Source organism: Myxocyprinus asiaticus, chromosome 12, assembly GCF_019703515.2.
Source record: "Myxocyprinus asiaticus isolate MX2 ecotype Aquarium Trade chromosome 12, UBuf_Myxa_2, whole genome shotgun sequence".
NCBI classification, from domain to species: domain Eukaryota; kingdom Metazoa; phylum Chordata; class Actinopteri; order Cypriniformes; family Catostomidae; genus Myxocyprinus; species Myxocyprinus asiaticus.
Genome location: NC_059355.1, coordinates 17,043,322 through 17,063,113, shown reverse-complemented (window position 1 = coordinate 17,063,113; position 19,792 = coordinate 17,043,322).

The window sequence follows — 19,792 nt, the reverse complement described above, 5'->3', positions numbered from 1 at the left end:
ATTATGCTATTTTTAGGCTAAGCTTGTAGGCTCCACTTACTACAAGAGCTCTGGTGCAGGGGTTGTCTTGGCTCATGAAACTTGCCTGTGATTTAGATTTAGCTTGCCAACGGAGTACCAGAAAAGTGCGGGGGACAGAATTACTTTTTATAAAGAGTGAGGGGGGACGTGTCCCCCGCAGCTCCTATGCACTTGTGTTTATGTATTCATCAAAACACAAGACCTTTATCGGTGCAGCATCTTATGCAGTAACAGCAGTGGGAGAGGTAATCGTTTGTCTTTATCTTTCTTTAGACCATTCAGAAGCAGCTGGATGGACGGATGACCAAGAAGACTAATGATGTTAGGGTCCTTCAGTCGCAGATGGAATTGAATGTCTGCAAGGGTGGCTTTGTTTGAGTTGGGTTGCAACAAAGTGTACTATGATGGCACGTATATTGAACAGGTTTATTGGAAGAGCAGGAACAGAGAAACAAGCACAGAAAGATGAGAAATATGCCCAGGCATATTCATAAGATTTGAGCGTGGATTTAGCCATCCTGACCTCAATATTTGCTGGCGGTAGTCATGTATGAGGAGAGAATTTTAGTCTAACATGACTTGACTAAAAGGTGGTATCTTAGCCGGTGGGCAGACTTCTGCGCATAAAACATACAATTTCTGAATTTGAATGGGAAGGGTGTCAGCTATATTATTATTTAAACCTCGACAAGCTAAACGATTGATAGAAGGAATAGAAACAACACTTATTTATAATATAGACTAATGCTTGGTTGTTGCATAAGAAAGTGATCCGTTTACCTTTTTATTCCTCACCCCACTAAAGGCATTCAATTATGATGTGATAGAGTTTAAAATTAGATAGATTTAGACTCAGGGGCAAGAGTAGTATTTCGGTGGCCAAGTTTCTGCAGACTGCTTGTTTCCGGATATTCCACCAAAGCCAATAGAGGGAGCTGTATCTGTATAAATTTGGAGCGAGTTTGAAGTTTGAATTTATCATTGTAGAAAAAGATAAACTGTTCCAATAATTTAAAAGGTGAGCCCAGAAATGCATGTCTGACTGGCAGACTTGATTATGAATTACAAGGTCCTGAAAGTTTGGAATAGATTTAAACAGGTCGAGAAGTCTGGAGATGAAAGTGCGCCCCTAGGAAATAATTCACATGGCGAAATTTAGGTGCCTTAACAGAGAAAGTAAGTCACACTTAGATATAGATTTTGCGGAAACAAAAGAGGACATGCACTGACCAATGCGGGCGAGTTTCTTGGAGGAAGAGAGGTTACCATATGCTACTATATTTCAGAGAGGGACACACAGAGTTTAGAAAACAGACCTTAAAGTAGAAATAATGCAGTCTGGCGGGGAACTAGGAAAATCAACCACTAGAATATCGTCTAAACAGGTGCAAAACTAATGGTAATTGTGTTTATGAATCCAGTAAATCTCTTCCGAGAGAGTGTTGGAGATCCATGGACTACTACGGCAACGAAAAGCTTGACAGATGGCAAGTTAAAAAATTTTTTGACACCACTTGGCTCGAAAAGATGCTGGAGGGGCATGATTTTGAAGGCATCAGATGTTGGCTTTCCTTAGTTGAGCACCTTGCCAGCTGTTTTAATAAATTGAATGCCATGGCCGACTAAAGCATAGGACAAGGAAGATATGTCAGAAGAATGAGACTGTTAATGCTAGGAATTGAACTATAATACTCTATAACTACTGAGAGATTAGGGAGGTTTTTTTTTTTTTTACACTACTAGTGATGTTACATGACACTGAAGCTTCAAACCCTGAATCGAGTACCTGTATCGAGAATTTCCAATGAAGCCCCTTATTGGTTTGTGTATTGTTTCAGACAATCACGTGATCAACGAAAAAGGAAACTTCATTTTCTGTCCAGTCACGTGCTCTTCACTTTGTGTGTCAGAATGTTCAAATCAAGACCTCTACTCTATGGGTTTATGTAACTAAGTCCATTTACAAACTTTCAAATTACATTATCATATATCCTGTCATACAAGAATTATTCAAATAACTAGAGCACCAGATACTTGCCTCATACAACTGTTTTTCGTATTTTTGTTCATTATTATTATTATCACATTGAATCATATTGACTCATATTGGCATTTATTGCCACACTTTAATAAGAGAATTATATTATCAGAAGTTGAAAATCAACATTTAGTGCTGTTAGGCTTTATTTGTGCATACTGGATTAAAACTACATCAGGCGCTTCCTTTAAAGGAGCTGCATTCCCGGATTTATGCTGCTTTAAATTTGACCAACCACCAGATGGCACTGTTTTCGACACTCCCGAGGCTTTAAATATTTTCCCGGAGCAATCAGTGGAAAGCTTCAGCTCTTCATGAGGCTTCATTTGCCCATTCCTACACTATACACTTGAAGGCAACATTAATTTAGCTAAAGTGAAACTTTAGAAAGCCTGGTGTCACACTCTTCAAGATGACAGAAACATTGCCACAATCCACAATGCACCTGTCTTTAAATCCAGAACAGCAGAGTAAGATTTAATTAAATTGATATATTTACCTGCTAATACTCGGGAAAGCTGAAGCCAGAATAAAACGCTGAGTGATGTCATTTGGACCGACTTAGATCTCGAAGCCTCCAAGACCCGTATCCAGGCTCAACTACCCACCCCATACGCAGCTCTGAACTACACCTTCCTGGGCAATCCCTCTGAGGGTTTTGGAAGCTTTCCTCACACCGTTTGCCAACACACCCAGACTCTTGGTGCTGGTTCCCGTAAACCTCTCTCCAGTGACATATTCTGACAAGAGGAGAGGGACTACAAGGAGCTGGTGACCTGAAAGGTGTCCCGGCTGAAGGTGGGACTTGATGCATGTGGGGTGGGGCTTATATTTGAGGGATATGAAATTGATTATGCTCATACCAAACTAATTCCACTGGCCTCAAAAATGAGTCTCACCTGTCCAGCATCTGAATTTTATGATCACTAGTCTGGATATGTAACATCAGTTAACGGTCCACCCGCCAGCAAAGAAAGTCTTAAAAGAGATATGTGCCAAAATTACCCTACGTTAAACATTTTCTCCAGATTTAAATCAGAATTGTTAATAGAAATGACAGAAATACTTTTTTTTTTTTAACTGCATTAACAAAATAGTTTCAACATTTAAGGTTCTGTGTTCTTAAGCACAGTATTTTCCTCATTTAATTACAAGATTATCTAATTTTAGAGATTCGATTTATAATTTTTAAACAAACAAGTGGAATTTGAGAAAAAAGACTGACATTCATTAAGTCTCTGATTGTGAGGCTTTATTACGGAGGCCGTGAAGTGCAAAACTAAACAACAAAGCTGAAAATACAACAGCAAATGCAAAAACAAAAGAACAAATCAGAAAACACAATGCCAAATCCAGAAACAAAGAACAAGTGAGAAAACAAAACAGCAAGTCAGAAAAAACAACAGCAAGTCAGTAAATACAATAAGTCAGTCGAAACCATATACAGTAAAAAATGTAATAATTTTTTTTCCAGCTTATGGTTTTTTTTTTTAGTCACAGATACTACGAAATGTGAGTTCTTTGCATCTACATAAAAACATGCTGGACAAACAATATTCCCCCAAATGTTGTCCCAACTAACCTAACAGAGTTGTTTGAACTAACAATTTCATATTGAACAATGTTGCTGATCCACGAGTTCCCAGCATGCATTTTTTAACATAAATCAATTACGCAGTTAGTGTTATAGGCTTATTTTTTTGCTGTTTGCTCACTTTATTAGGGGGCTAAGCACCAAAGGTGATGGAACCCTATTGTGTTTGTTCTGATTTTCTTCTTTATTTTTCTGCCCTAAAAAGTGTATGGGTGTCAGAGACTGTAAATCATAGAGACTCCAAACTTGGCAGGATGGTCCCAAATGTATAATAAGTACTTTTAAGGTTTTGCTCATATCTCCTCAACTGTATGGGCTAGAATCAAAATTATTTCCCCCCTTATTCCTTGAGTCAAGCCCTACAAAATGTATATCTCTGATTTCATTTCTTGTCAATAAAAATTTTCTGCCTTTTTCATTAAAAAAAAAAAAAAAAAAAAAAAAAAACTTTTCTAACTCCTCCTAGGCCGTTTGCCCAATTCACAAAAATTGGTACACATCATCTACAAACCCTTTTGACAAAAATGTATCAAAAGAATTTAGATACGTCAAATCGTGCCGAAGAAATTAGTGATACAATTCCTTTGGTTGAATGCACTTTGATTCATTGATCAATATCTACTCAACGTAAAGTCCAAATGTAACGAAACCCGGAACACATAGTCAGCAGGCCATGTTGAGGATGCTCGCAAATTTTCATTACAATTTTACCCATAGGGTCACTACAACTAAAAAAACTGTAATAACTCCGCAGTCATTTGACCGACAAAGTTCAAAATAAATATGCACCTTCTTTGGTTCAAGTGCTCACATATCCTTAATATATCGATTCGAAAAATAAAAACAAAATGGCCGACAACAGCCAATCAAATTTCAGCAACTAAAAACTCAAATTGGGAAAGGGCCGATGAGCATGAAACTTATTTTACACAAGAAGGGATTCTACACGAAGCTGTATATAAATGTTTGTGAGAATCTTCCACACAGTGGCGCTATTATAAGCTAATTCGTGTTTTTGCTAATAACTCTGGAACCATATAGGCTAGAATAACTTTGCTTAGCTTCTCAAATCCTTCATTGCCCCCAAATCATATGGACACATGGATTTTGATTTCCGCATGAAAGCTTTTCAACTACTTGGATAAAAAAACTAAACAAAAAAAAAATATTTTTTGAACTCGTCCTAGGCCGTTTCCTCGATTTTCACAAAATTAAGTACACATCATCTACAGGCCCTCTTGACAAAAAGTTATCAAAAGAGTTTTAATTAAGTCATTCAGTGAATATATTACCGAATACTTTTTTGGGTGTGGCCTGTAATTAATAATTTGCCTGTATCTTGTGAGCGAAAAATTTTAACTTAACAAAACTTCAACTTAGCAAAATGTCATAAATTTTTTATACTATGGGGCACTATAACTTCCTATTTGTGCTACTGTGATTAAGGCAATTAGGGTTAGGGCTTGATTTAGGGTTAGAGTTGGTCACATGCATAATTTCATAAATTTGTGATGATAGGGGGTGCTATAACTTAAGAAAATCCTATTTGTGCTACTGTGATTAAGGCAGTAAGGGTTAGAGTTAGGATTCCACAGAATCTTTCCTGTTTAATCTGATTTAAATGTAATTTTTCCATATGTGCTTGGCCCCCGATAATTGCCGCTTTTGGCTATATTTTCTGCTGTTTTTGTTGCCACTGTTAGTCATTTGTTGTGGGGTGGTGATGTTAAGAGCTCATCTTTCACTTAATGAGGTTTGTTGATTGTCACCGTTAATAAGGTTTGTGTGTTAAGGGTTGAGCTCTATTATGTCAAACAATTGTATGTACTGTCTTGCCTTGCAAGACATATCTCTCTTTTCAGAGGCAAAGATTGCAGTTAACTTCATGTAGAAGTAGTTGAAATGGTAACAAAATGAAAGTTCTCTATCGCAAATTGATAGTTGGCTGAACAAGAAATTAGTGGTTTTCTCAAGAATTTTTGCATTGAATGAACAAACAAATTCATATTGACTGAGGACAATTATTAAGACAGTAATTGCAAGAACTCAAAAATCTTATTGCAACATGTTCTCTTTAATTTTTTTTCACCCAGTTTGGAATGCCCAATTCCCAATGCGCTTTTAAGTCCTTATGGTCACGTAGTGATTCGCCTCAATCTGGGTGGCCGAGGACGAATCCTAGCTGCCTCCGTGTCTGAGACCGCCAACCAGATTTATTTATCTTATTTACACATAAATGTATCAATTTTACCATTAATTTGCATATGCAAATTCAACAAATTTATATACATTAGTACAGTAAAAACCTACTGTGACCCTTCTCTAGCTCTTCTATGGAGGAGGAAGCGGGGGTCAGGTGAACAGTCCACGAAAGTCTTTTATTCACACTTTTCAGCACAACATACTCAAAGGCACACACGACCACTGCTGCATGCGTCTCTCTCTCTCTCTCTCTCTCCCTCCGGCGGTCTGGACTCCCTTTTTATCCCTCTCAAGCTCTCACTGTAACACATAACATCTGTTAGAGATAACTTCCCACAATTGTCAATCCTTACCATTCTTCCTCTCCCGGCCTCACTCTCCACAGACGTCGCTCGGCCACGGCCACACCACCACACCTACACTTCAGTAAGTTTAAACATAAAGAAAATATGAGATTGTGACATACTGTATACTGGCAGCCAAAAGTTTGGAATAATGTACAGATTTTATTGTTTCGGAAGGAAATTGGTACTTTAATTCACCAAAGTGGCATTCAACTGATCACAAAGTATAGTCAGGGCATTACTGATGTAAAAAACAGCACCATCACTATTTGACAAAAGTCATTTTTTATCAAATCTAGACAGGCCCCTTTTCCAGCAGCCATCACTCCAGCACCTTATTCTTGAGTAATCATTGAGTTGCCACAGTATGCAATAGCTTGACATGTCTTATAGTCAATATTAGGTCAAAAATGGCAAAAAAGAAACAGGTTTCTCTTGAAACTTGTCAGTCAATCATTGGTTTGAGGAATGAAGGCTATACAATGCCTGAAATTGCCAAAAAACTGAAGATTTCATACAAAGGTGTACACTATAGTCTTCAAAGACAAAGGGCAACTAGCTCTAACAAGGACAGAAAGAGATGTGGAAGGCCCAGATTCAACTAAACAAGAGGATAAGTACATCAGAGTCTCTAGTTTGTGAAGACGCCTCACATGTCCACAGATGACAGCTTCATTGAATTCTACCCGCTCAACACCAGTTTCATGTACAACAGTAAAGAGAAGACTCAGGGGTGCAAGCCTTATGGGAAGAATTGCAAAGAAAAAGCCACTTTTGAAACAGAAACACAAAAGGAAAAGGTTAGAGTGAGCAAAGAATAGAATCTATAAATCATTATGTCTATAGAGAGTCCTCATAAGGTTAGCTGCACCAACATTTGTTTTATAGTCTCATTGTGGGTGATTTATTGATTGTATCTGACAGATTAAAAAAAACCCTGCTTTGTGTTATTTTTTTTAATTTTGTATTTTTTTTTGTATGTTCAGATGGCAAATGGAGGAAAATTCACCAAGTCTTGTACCACAGATAAAGGAAAAATTTTTTTTAAATCAGCAAAAGTGGGGAGTCGCATGGTGCCATGCGAGGGTCAGACTTGTGAACAGCTAGCTCTGTGCACTTTGCTAGTTTTAATGCTTTTTATGTCATAACCCAGTGAGATTCAATATACTCCGATTCTTGACTCTTCTAGGAAGACAATATGTCAAAGAACTCAAAATCCTTGGGCTCTGGAGACATTAATAGACACTTACATGCTCCAGCTGAAGCCCCTGAGCAACAAGCCGGAAGCCCAGGACTCAATTTGGACAGCGCGGTGAAAGAGACTTAGCGTCAACTGTTGAACATGTCAGCAATGCTGGCGAAGGATCTTGGTGTAAAAGATAAAATATATTTTATGTAAAAATATTGTTAACTATTCTGGCTAACCGATTAAGTTATGACATCTCTTATACATATAGATCAGGTGGGGTTTATTCTGGGCCGTAGCTCTTCTGATAACATTAGGCGTTTCATCAATATTATCTGGTCAGTGGCGAATGATCAGACTCCGGCAGCGGCCATCTCACTTGACGGCAAAAAGGCATTTGATATGGTAGAATAGACAACAGGTAGCGGTGGTACAAACAAATGGATGAATTTCAGATTATTTCACTCTGGATAGGGGCACCCGGCAGGGTTGCCCTCTTTCCCCATTATTGTTCTGTCTTGCCCTGGAACCATTAGCAGCCGCGATAAGAAGGGAAGATGATTTTCTAGGGGTGGTGGCGGGAGGTATGGCACATAAGCTTTTGCTTTACACAAATGATATTTTTTTAGTCATCTCTGACCCCATTAGATCTATGCCTTGCCTTCATAGAATTATTAATTCCTTTTCTAAGTTCTCCGGATACAAAGTCACTTGGTCCAAATCCAAAGCTTTGGCTTTGACAGCGTACTGCCCAGTAATGGCTTTCTAGCCAGGCGCCTTCCAGTGGCCTAAACAGGGCATTAAGTATTTGGGCATTTTATTCCCAGCAAATTTGTGTGATTTAGTTAGAGTTAATTTTGACCCCTTAATAAAAAGGTTTTCGAGCAATGTGGGCAGGTGGGCTTCATTACATTTCTCTATGATTGGGAAGGTTAATGTTATTAAAATGAACTGTATCCCGATATTCATCTACCTGCTACAATCTCTCCCTATAGATGTCCCCCTCTCTTATTTCAAGCAATTTGATAGCATAGCAAAGTCCTTCATTTGGAATGGTAAGCGTCCCAGATTACATTACAATAAGTTACATAGGCCGATTGACAAAGGTGGGCTAGGGCTACCTAAGATTTTGTTTTATTATTATGCATTCATTCTCAGACATTTGGCCCATTGGTCGCTTCCACCTGAAAGAGGTGGTTTTGGTATTGTCCCTCCCTGGTTTTATATTGAACAGGAAGTTCTTGCCCCTATTTTGCCATTGCAAAGCCTTTCTATCAAACTAATTGAAGTTAAGTTACACCCCGTTATCTCGCATTTGCACTCGGTATGGACAAAAGTGTCCAGAGTGTTTAATTCGGACATTTATTTCAATGTTGCCTCAAGCATATGGCTGAACCCTAAATTATGTATTAATAAGTCCCCTTTCTGCTGGTCAGAGTGGATTGTGAGGGGGGTTACTACACTCGGTGACCTGTATGAGAGTGGAGTATTGAGACCTTTTGAAAATTTGGTTCAACATTTTGGCATTCCCAGATCTCAGTTTTATAAGTATTTACAGCTGCGCCACCTACTCTGCACTGTTTTTGGGAGTGGCACGCACCCCCCCACAGTGCGGCAGATACTCTGGGAGTGGTGATTGCTGCTTTTGGGAAGGGCCATGAGGCATCAGTGTATTACTCCCTGCTAATTCAGAGTCTGGGGGACGGAACTTTGAATTCTCTCAAAAAATTATGGGAGAAAGATCTAAACTTGACATTGGAGGAGGGAGTGTGGGCTAGGATCCTAAAAAATTTCAAGTCTGCATCTAGAGATGCAAGGGTGCGCCTTATGCAATTTAAGATTTTACATCGATTTTATTGGACCCTCTCCAGATTGTATAGGCTTGGTCTTAAAGACACGCCCACCTGCTGGCGATGTCAATCAGAAGATGGAGACATAACTCATGTCTTTTGGGTGGGGGTGGGGGTGGTGGGTTGAGATCCAGGAGTTCTGGTTGGAAGTTCAGAGTCTTATACGTGATGTATTGGGCACTCGGCTTTCACTTTGCCCCAGACTCTGTATTTTGGGCGATGGGGTGTTCATCGACGTTGAGAATCGGCACATAAAGAGTTGGGTCCTAACGAGCGTCATGATCACCAGACAGGTTATTTTAAGGGGTTGGAGGTCAGTTGGAGTGCCCTCATTTCATGAGTGGTGCTCGTAGATGGGGAGGGTGGCGGCCTTTGAGGAAGGGATGTATAGAAGGCTGGGAAATCTGGGGTTATTTGATAGGAAATGAGGCAGATATTTGGCCTTTTTGGAAGGCTTTCGAGGAGGGGTAGCGGAGAGGGATCTTTAGTTTTAAATGTGTGTGTGTAATTTGATTGTTTTTTTTTTTAAATATGCTTTATTTATTTATTGTGTGTTTTTTTTATATTTATGACCACTGGGGTGAGTGTATGTGTCGACTGGGGGTGTTCAGGGGGAAGGGTTTAATTGTACATAATTTGATTCCACATTTTCTGCGATGTTTAATTTGTTGAATGGAATCAATAAAAATTGTTAATAAAAAAATAAAAATAACAAAAATGCATCCGAGGATGTTTACCATTCCAGATAAAGGATTTAGCAATACTATCAAATTGTTTAAAATAAAAGAGGGGAACTTCAGTGGGGAGAGACTGTAGTAGGTAGTTGAATTTTGGAATGCAATTCATTTTAATAACATTAACCTTCCCAATCATAGATAAATGTAATGAAGCCCAGCCCACATTGCTCAAAAACCTTTTTATTAAGGGGTCAAAAATTAACTAAATCAGACAAAATGCCCAAATACTTAATGCCCTGTTACTGAGCAGTACGCTGTCAGATCCAAAGCTTCAGATTTCGATCAATTGACACTGTATCCCGAAAATTTCGAAAAGGCATAGATAATTCTGTGAAGGCAAGGCATAGATCTAGTACGACGCTGCAGGCACGGAGGACCAAGTAGACCAGAGCAGATCAGGCGGATGGCCAGGAGACCAAGGAGACCAGAGCAGAACAGGCAGACAGCCAAGTGTCCAGGGAGACCAGAGCAGATAAGGCGGACGGCCAGGAGACCAAGGAGATGACCTCAATGAGGGGACTGGGTCAGGAGTCCTGAGAGGCGGCCGCAGGGTCGAGACAGGGTCAGGAGTCCTGAGAGGCGGCCGCAGGGCCGAGACAGGGTCAGGAGGCGGAGCCGCCGGGGAAATAGTCTCTGGGGGCGGAGCCGCCGGGGGAAGACTCTGGGGGCGGAGCCGTGGAAGACAGAGCCGTCGGAGGCTCGAGGGGCCAAGCTGTGGAAGGCGGAGCCGTAGGAGGCAATGACCTCCGTGGTTGTGGGCATGGGAGGAGACTCGGAAACAACCTCCGTGGTCGTGGGCATGGGAAGAGACTTGGGAACGGAAACTTTTCTTCTCTTCCTCCTCCTCTGGATGGCCAAAGTTGGCAACGCGGCCGTGGCAGGCGTGGGCGCAGACAATTTTTGAGGTAGTGTCTTCATGGACCTACGCACGGATACCAGTGGCAGATCATACAACTTCGAGACAGGAGCTGTGGAAGGCTTCGCGACAGGGGCCGTGGACACAGGTTTTGGCCCGGGGTTCCCACCATAATCCATTGTATAAGGGGAACTGCTAAGTTCCAGAGCCCTCTCCACATAATCAGTGCACTATTTAGACTGGCCCGGAAGAAAACCACCAGAGAGCAGTCTGGATAGTGCACAACATTTGCCAGCTCTAAAAACTCACGGACGTGATCCTCAACTGGACGGTCCCTTTGCTGAAGGAGCAGAATCCTGATGGCACCTAGATCCATTTCTTGGTCAGTCTTTCTGTGACGAGACAGGAAAGGAATGAGGATCTAAATGCAGCCTTTTTAATAAAATAAAGGTAAACCAGGTAACTCAGAACATAATGAAACAAAACACAGGGAACAAAGCACAGCATAATACAGATGAAGACTGACCAAAAAAACCAGGGGAAAACAAGGGCTTAAATACACAAGGGAAAACAAGTGAATGAGGAACACCTGGGGAAACAATCAGGGGAAAACCAATCATGACAAGAAACTACAAAAGGACTACAAAACTAACAGGAAACAGGAACCTAAACCAGAATTTCAACATAAAAGTCGATACAAACAACAGGGAATATGACAATAACATTCTAAATGGAACTCCGCACGGTAGTGCAATTAGCCCAATATTGTTTAATTTAATGATTTTGATAAAGTTAAAAAAACAGGAATAGGATTAGCTCTTTATGCAGATGACGGAGCATTATGGAAGAGAGGCCGTAATATTAAAAATGTAGTTAAAGGCATTCAGGAGTCGATTAAAGAAGTGGAGGAATGGTCACTGGATTGGGGTCTAAAGTTTTCAATTTCAAAAACACAATATATGTTATTCACAAACAACAAGAGGACTGAACATTTAGATCTGAAGTTGTATGATCAAACATGGGAAAGAGTACCTGTTTTTAAATATCTTGGTTTATGGTTTGATGAAAAATTAACATGGAAATTGCATATAAGTAAAATTTAATCAAAGTGTAAAAAGATCATAAATCGCATGAGTACGGTTGCTAGTCATAATTGGGGAGCTAGTCGTAGTGCATTGTTGTGCATGTATCAAGCATTGACTCGTTCTTGCTTTGATTATGGATGCATTGTATACGGGTCGGCAACCAAGTCTTTACTGAAAAAGCATTAAGAATATGTTGTGGAGCAGTTAAAACATCCCCTGTAGATGCAATTGGGGTAGAAATGGGAGAGATGCCTCTAGATCTTAGAAGGGAAAAACTGGCAGTGACATACTGGGTGACTCTTCAACAATCAACGAATAATCATCTTACTTGCAAAGTATTGGAGGAGTGCTGGGAATATACATATGATGGAGGACATAGTTTTTGATGGAAGAGTAGAATGTGGGCTAAGGAATGTGGCATGGACAATAAGATCTTCTGTCCTAATGTACCGCTTACTGATGCTCCACCATGGATAGTCCCTGAACCGCTGGTAGATTTGAGCTTACTAGACAAGTCCAAAGAAGAATACATTGGAAACGAGGTTAATGCTATTTTAAATAACACATTTTATTCAATTTTACAAATATTTACAGATGGTTCTAAGGAACCTGTCAGTCAAAAGGTTGGAATAGGTTTATATATTCCTAAATTTAAAACACAAATTAGCTTGAAATTGCCCGATGAGTTATCTGGGTACACTGCAGAGTTAACAGCTATAATAATAGGACTACAGTGAGTTGAACAAGTCAGACCAAACAAAGTAATAATATGCTCAGATTCTTCTTCAACTTTAATTAGTATAATACATGCAAGATCAGACAGAGAAGATTTATTAATGGAAGTATATTTATCATTATACAGACTGAAAGAGGCTGGAATAGTAGTGTATTTTTGTTGGGTACCAGCACATGTTGGGGTATCTGGTAATGAAGTTGCTGATAAACTAGCAAAAAAAGCACTAGACAAGAGGGAGGTGGATGTTAATGTACCCTATGGGGAAAACGGAGGCAAAATCGATTTTAAAGAAAAAGTTAATGAATAAGTGGCAAATTAGATGGGACAGTAGTAACACAGGGAGATGGTGTTATAGTATTATACAGACAGTAGGGAGGATAAATTGCCAGGGAGGAAATAGAAAAGAAGTAGTATTGCTGTCTAGATTAAGACTGGGACATACAGGCTTGAAATCAACACTGGCACTTATGGGTTTGCATGAAAATGGATTATGCGATGTGTGTGGTGAAAATGTATGTCATGTGCTTTTTTATGTGTAGTAAATATAATATATATCATGATATATTATTTGGTCACTTTAAGAATGGGGAGGACAGAATGAAGAATGAGGATATATTAGGAAAAGGTTTAATGGACAGACAGGTATACAGAGCACTAATTAAATTTATATATGACTCAGGTCTAGGGTCTAGAATATAATATGTGTGGATGGAAATACTCTACCTAATCTGGAGCATGAAGAACTAATTGTGAATGTTAGAGGAGCTGAACATGCAGCACTAGCATGAGCATGCGCTCTGGTTGGTCCACGGACTGGGAAGTGAGAAGTGTGCTGAAACTGTGAGGTGAACGTGAACTGATGCAAACTCATCCAACGAAAATCCTGTAAAACAGAAATTCTTCGCTTTATTAGGAATGATTTCTGATAATGATCAAGTTTTCTTGGTAAGTGAATCTATATAATTATTGTATTTAGTAGTTTACAGTTCAAATATTGGTTGATCGTTTACTGAATCAGATGTCCTTAATTGTGTATGATATATGGTTCAGGTACGTGTATCAAAGACCATTTAGTTTTAAAACGTGTAATATTTTCAAGTGAACGTGTCATAATTGTAAGTAAAATGATAAATTAGCGCTGATGGCTAATTTAGGGAATTATGTGAATTCGTTAATCTCACGTGCTAGTTTTGCTAACCATGTTGGTCGCACGTGCTGAGGCGCATTATTGGAGTATACATGAAAATGAAATAAATTATTTCATGTGACAGTTGATTATTCTTAAGAAAATGTGTTAAAGAAAAGGGTATGTATTCAGCATATTAATGCTGGATGTAGAGAGTAAATACATGTGTGTATATTCTAAATGTTTTAAGTACACTTCAAGACAGTTATTGAAATTTTGAGGGTTATTGTTGTTGGAATGAGAATTAATTGTGATTCCGGCCTTGTCTTTTGCAAGGTAAAAACAAGGCCGGAGTAGTGGACTAAAGCACTGAACTGGTAAGCAAAAGGTTGTTGGTTCAATCACCACAGCCACCAGCATTGTGTCCTTGAGCAAGGCACTTAACTCCAGGTTGCTCCAGGGGTATTATCCCTGTAATAAGTGCACTGTAAGATGCTTTGGATAAAAGCGTCTGCCAAATGCATATAAAATGTAAAAAAAAAAAATGTAAATTGTTCCTGTTAACAAGCAAAGAGTGCTCAATGCTGTGTAGGAACTGGCGAGCCAATCTACCGTATACCTGAGCCTGGAACAGAGACATTTCACAATAGGAATATCCGAGTGGTAGGACTACACATTTCTTTTGCTGAACATTGTCTCAAGAACAAGAACTATATCCTATTCTGAATCAGTGTCAAAGTTTTTGCATAACTGCATTGCTCTGCAACGGAATAGAGTTGAAACGCAGAGGAATATGAGCAAATAACTGAGTTGAAAAACTTACACTGGTACTGAGTCAGTTTCAAATTACATTGCACACTGAGAGTGAGTGCAATTCACAAGGACATTTAACTGAATGAACATTGAGTTGATGTAACATTGGGTATCTTACCTGTGAATTTCATTTTCATTGAGTTTTTTATTTTGTTGTTTTTCCACAAAGAGTTCTGAAAAGCAATAATTCAGAGGTTATGTCTTGAATGACATTGAATTGTATTTGGTATTATGTGTGAAATCGTGTTAAAACGGATGTAAGGAAAAAAGAAATAAACAAAGTAATTATAAGTAATTTAATATAAATTTAAATTAGAACTAAAATCTAATACAACTAAACCTAACTAAGGAAAATTAGGAATTTAAAATTAGGCAATAATTAGGAAAATTAATATCTAAGAGAATAAATAACTTTGAGCGCTAAATTCTAAGAGGTCTACTCAAAGGAGTTTATTTGTGAATTGTTTATTCGAAACTGTTGGTGTCACTAGTTTTCTTTTCTTTTCCTTTCTTCAACTGAAACAAGGCAATAGACAATTCTTACTTGTTCAACTGCACATCTGTCTCGTGTGGTCATTTCCCCTTCTCTCAGTTGCAAACACTGTCTCTTGAGCGAACCTAGTCTTCTGATGTCTGGTCCGAGACATTGGAAAGTGTATCCCTCTGCATTAAATCACATCGAGTCACGAGCTGCAGGGCGGTCTACACTCGTGCCATGCCTGAGTTACATATAACTTCAGTTATATACTATTATGTGTAACTTATGGTTTAAAAGTCATTAAATGTCATATTTACAAAGTTATATCGACATACATCATAAACTATTTTAAAGGATTTCTACTCAGGCAGTGAATATAGTATCCATTAATAGGTCCCTCAGTCAGTAGAATTGCTGTGACGTCAGAGGGAGACCCGATTTTCAGGGGGGACTCTTTCTCACGACACTGGCAGCAACGCAAAATGAAGTTTCTTCTGGCAATCTTGATTTGTTTGAATTGAATAAGCAATTGGTGGAAATAACCTGCAGCAGTGAACAGGTTTGGTCTGACTCGGTTCATCATTGATTTGGTGAGAACACCTCAAAATTTACTGACTGTGAAAATCAGCAGGTGGGGCTCATTATACTACATAAAAAACGCTGTAAAAAGCGCAGCTTTTGTGCAACTAAAAACAGTGTTTTTATGGTGTCATATGCCAAGCCAAATAGCGTAAAAAGCGGCGCTTTTCACATACACTAAACGCCGTCCGATACGGCATTTTAAAGACTTTTTAACGGCGTTTGGAATTACTTCGGTGTATTTTACAGCATTATGGTCTTTTAGAATGCCGCAAAATATACCATTTTAGAACACGTTAAAACTATCCTGTAATTCTGGTACTCATGGCTTGCCATAGTAGCCTGATGCATATCTCTTAAAAAATTTAACTGCGAGTCATGTTGACGCAGAACACAACAGCTGTACCCCAGGATATCTGAGGTTGTGTCGCATTTTATCCAAGTTTATTTTAATATCTATGCATTATATTACATTGTATTTGGATTCGGGACCATTAAAGAAATTGTCTCAATCAGGATCATCTACTCTTTTTTGTTTTATCAACTAAACTCCTTAATATGGTGGTATAGATGATTTTGTTCTTGTAGCCAATGGTGTTGAATTTTTTGAAGAATTTTTTGATATGAAGTGTGCAAACAGCTCTTAGCTCTTAAGAAGTTCTTAACATTTTTCTAAAGATTTTGCCAATCCTCAGCACAAATGTCTGGACTCAAATAAGAGCTGACATGCTGTTGTGGCAGAAGTGCCGTCTGTCATATACTGTACATTTAACACCCCAGCAAAAACAATTACGTTGTAAAAAGTTTTGTTTTCACGTTGTAAAAAGGTGGTGATAACGTTTATATCCAAAGTACTTAATACGACAAATGTCGGGGGTTTTTCACGTTGCAGTAATGTTATGATGTCCGCAAATCTCCTTGTGAGGTTTAGGAACCTACAGTACTTACCACATCCAACCTAGTAGTACTTCACGTGCTGTTCAAATGTTTTTTTTTTCTACTGTTGTCTTCCAAAGTAAAGGGTACCAGCATCAGCCCAGTAAATTACGTCCCCCGATAACGTTTTTACCGATGTACTTAATACGGCAGATGTCAGGTTTTTTTCAGTAGGGGTAAAATCTTGGGGCAGTGGTGGCTCAGCGGTTAAGGCTCTGGGTTACTGATCAGAAGGTTGGGGGTTCAAGCCCCAGCACTGCCAAGATACCACTGTTGGGCCCTTGAGCAAGGCCCTTGACCCTATCTGCTCCAGGGGCACCATATCATGGCTGACCCTGCATTCTGACCCCCAGCTTAGCTGGGATATGTGAAAAAAAAAAGAATTTCACTGTATACGTGCAAATGTATAACATGTGATAAATAAATACAATTATTAATTATAATTATCTTTCTGTGGCAGGGAGAGCTGCCACAGGCAGCTCTCACTTGATCTGTCACCATTCGATGCGTCGCCTTTCTCTATGTCTCCCTCTCGAGGCATTGCCTTTCTCTGCATCTCCCTCGATGATTCACCGGTCTTTGCATCTCCCTCTCGATGCGTCACAGATAGTTAATTGCATCTCCCTCTAGATGTGCCACAGTTAGTTGCGTCTCCTCGATCCGGACACAGCTTTTTCGCTGGAATGGGTGGGACTTAAGTGTAAAAAAAAAATAAAATAGGCTTTACTCTCTGCCCTGTTAATATTTTACTCTTCAACAGCCTCAGTTTGAATCTTTAGGTTCAAGTGCATTTCGTTTTATTGTTATTCAGTCCCACCAGGATTTTGCTGCACTTTTCCTGATTTTGCGGCCTAAAATTACAATTTGCTGCAGCTTTCCTCAAATTTTGCTATGCAATTTGTGCATTTTTTGGGGTTGTTTTGCAGTGAAAACTCACAAATCATCATTATATACCTCTGTAATTGTGTTAATTACATTGCAAATGCAATTACATGTAAATATTTTAGTACACAACTGAATATGCAGAGAGCAAGAGAAAAAATAATGTTTGAATTACACACAAAAATAGGCTACCATACATTTAGATGAAACTGGAATTTTTTTGTTTGTTTTTGTATTAACATTTTCTGCCTCAGACAATGCAAGAAAACTTCTAAGTTTAAAATAGATGTGCAATAAATCTGTAAACTAAAAACACCAATGACGATTGTATTTTATGGACCTACAGAGCAGAGATCTTCTAAAAATCTTAATTTGTGTTCTGCAGAAAAAAAGAAAGTCATACACATCTGGGATGGCATGAGGGTGAGTAAATGATGAATTTCATTTTTGATTGAACTGTCCCTTTAACATTTACGTCTGAGGATAACAAAACATGCTAGTAGGCAGCCATCCATTTACAGGAAGAGAGAAGTCTGGTGTGGTGTAGGTGGAACTGGAAGAGGCAACTGTCCAGGTTTACACAGCATCTCTTGTGTTTTCTATGTCCTCGCAAACTGGAGACTTGCAGTATTACTGAATTACAGACAATGAAAATCAAACATCAATAACAATTATTGTGAATTTATCATGAGGCTTTAACATTTATAATATGCTCATTTTGGCCTCTGTGGTGAACATTAGTGCAGAAAATTACAATTCAAACAGTCTTTGAGAGTGTAATGACAGTTTTAAAGTCTATTCATCTCTCTGGCCACGTTCACACAGCAGCAGAATACGATTGTCAGTCCTGTTTAGAGTGCTTAATACGGTTACATCCACACAGGTTGGTTATTTACCAGTGTGACCGCATTCTATAACCTAACTGACAACCACACCCATGCTGTGTGAACGGAACCTGTACTGGTAGTTGTCTGTCACATCATTTAATGTGAGAAAGTCATGCTGCACTGTACACGCGCATGTCTCGTCCATTTCTTGTGGGGGTTTTGTTCACTCACGGAGACGGCGATATAACTGCTTGCAGTGGCATAGCCCAGAATATTACAGATTATTCTTTGACTTCAAATATATGTGTATAAAATAGTTTCAAAAATGCATAAATCCTGATTTCTGAAAGTGTGAAAGATCCGTTTGAATGTGGCACCTTTCTATTGTTAATTTGGTAAACAAATTGGGTGAAAATTTGGCCCATCTATTTTTATAGAGGCCCACCCAAATGTAATTTCCTGGCTACACCCTTGGATGCTTGTCATCGAAGATTCAGCCGCCGCACGAGCCACACGACAAAAGCTGAACTTTGCACTCAAAGTACCGAACATTTACAATTAGGGGCAATTTACAGTGAGTGTTAAATAATAACCCACGTTAAGTACAAACGAGGCGTGAGTTCATCCATCAGATCATAATTAACCGACAGCAGCTTTGAATGCTTTTAAAATAATATTTCCAAATGCGCATGTGTATACACTACTACTTAAAACAAATATATGCACTTCTCTTGCCTCTACAATCCATATGTATTCTGCCTTTTGCACAAGAGAACTTTGCTGCAACCTCACAATGTAAAGCCTGCATCACTGCATAATTGCAGATGTGCAACTTGCACAGAAGTACTACTAAGGGTAAGATGTGGGTACCACTTTCCCATAGGTCTAGCTCACTGTAAATTACCCCTAATTGTAAATGTTCGGTATTTTGAGTGCAAAGCTCAGCTTTTGTGTCGCAAGCCGGTAAGACGGTGTTATGGATGTCGCTACTATAAACTGTTGTATGAACAGGAAATTTCAAGACTCACACATGTAAGTAAAAACGGTTGTCAATCCCAAACACTGACTGTGTGAATGTAGCCTCTGTGACTAAGCATTAAGGCCCAAACATACTTCACGCAAGTACGCGAACGCAGACGCACCTTGCTACGCAAGCTTGCCACGTGTCGTTGCGTAGCAAAATGTGTCAGCGCTCAATTCCGAGCCAGGAAGAAATGGAAAGGCGTCCACAGCAGAGATGCCGCAACTAGCTATGGATATCCAGTCATTTTGGACATATTGGGATGGCTTTTTGACTTCATAAAACACCGGACCACAGAGTAACATTTTCGTGATTCGGTTTTGTGGCGCCTAAAAAAACTCTATAGTCCCCTTGTGGTGTGAGATTTGTAACCACCAGAGCAACGCAAGAGCGCATGTAAAGTATGTACAATGGGACCATGCGTTGGCCAAGCACTTGCATCTGTGTTCGTATACTTGATGTTTCGGCCTTTACGATCATG